This window comes from Nanorana parkeri, unplaced genomic scaffold, assembly GCF_000935625.1.
Source record: "Nanorana parkeri isolate BGI_ZX_2015 unplaced genomic scaffold, ASM93562v1 scaffold3947, whole genome shotgun sequence".
NCBI classification, from domain to species: domain Eukaryota; kingdom Metazoa; phylum Chordata; class Amphibia; order Anura; family Dicroglossidae; genus Nanorana; species Nanorana parkeri.
Genome location: NW_017310214.1, coordinates 14,322 through 14,859, shown reverse-complemented (window position 1 = coordinate 14,859; position 538 = coordinate 14,322). Strand labels below are relative to the sequence as shown.

The 538-nt window shown below is 42.9% G+C and overlaps 1 protein-coding gene across 1 annotated transcript in view; it reads left to right on the top strand.

Annotated features, from left to right (window-relative positions):
• The window catches only part of LOC108803621 (prostacyclin synthase-like), a gene marked incomplete at both ends in the record, with an annotated part of 17,617 nt that overhangs the window by 2,765 nt on the left and 14,314 nt on the right, over positions 1 to 538 (top strand). The window lies entirely within an intron of this gene.

Genomic DNA, 538 nt, shown 5'->3' with positions numbered 1-538 from the left:
GGTGGCGGTGACACAACATTGGCGGTGACACAACATTGGCGGTGACACAATTATACAGTATTTGGGGAGGAGTGAAGAAGGCCGCCCGGAGCCAGAATTCATCTACAGGGGGCGGCACACCTCACAATATCCCCTCCGGAGCCCTCATTCTGGATCACACACCAGGAACAAGCATGCAGCCATTGAGGTCAGAAACACAAATCTACATACATGTTAGAAAAACTAAAGGATCACCCCGACACCTCACATTATCAGTACATTCTATGTCCTTCTGTACAGGTGACGGGTGCTCTACATATCACACACATATCATACATGTATCACACACATATCATACATGTATCACACACATACCATACATGTATCACACACATATCATACATGTATCACACACATATCATACATGTATCATACTCTCTCGGTACTTTATCTTCATTCCATGGAGGAAGACGAAGCAAATTATTTGGGTTTTCGGTGATCTGATTGGTCGCAGAATTCGGGATTTTCAAATGTGTATTAATTATAGTAATTGCATTAC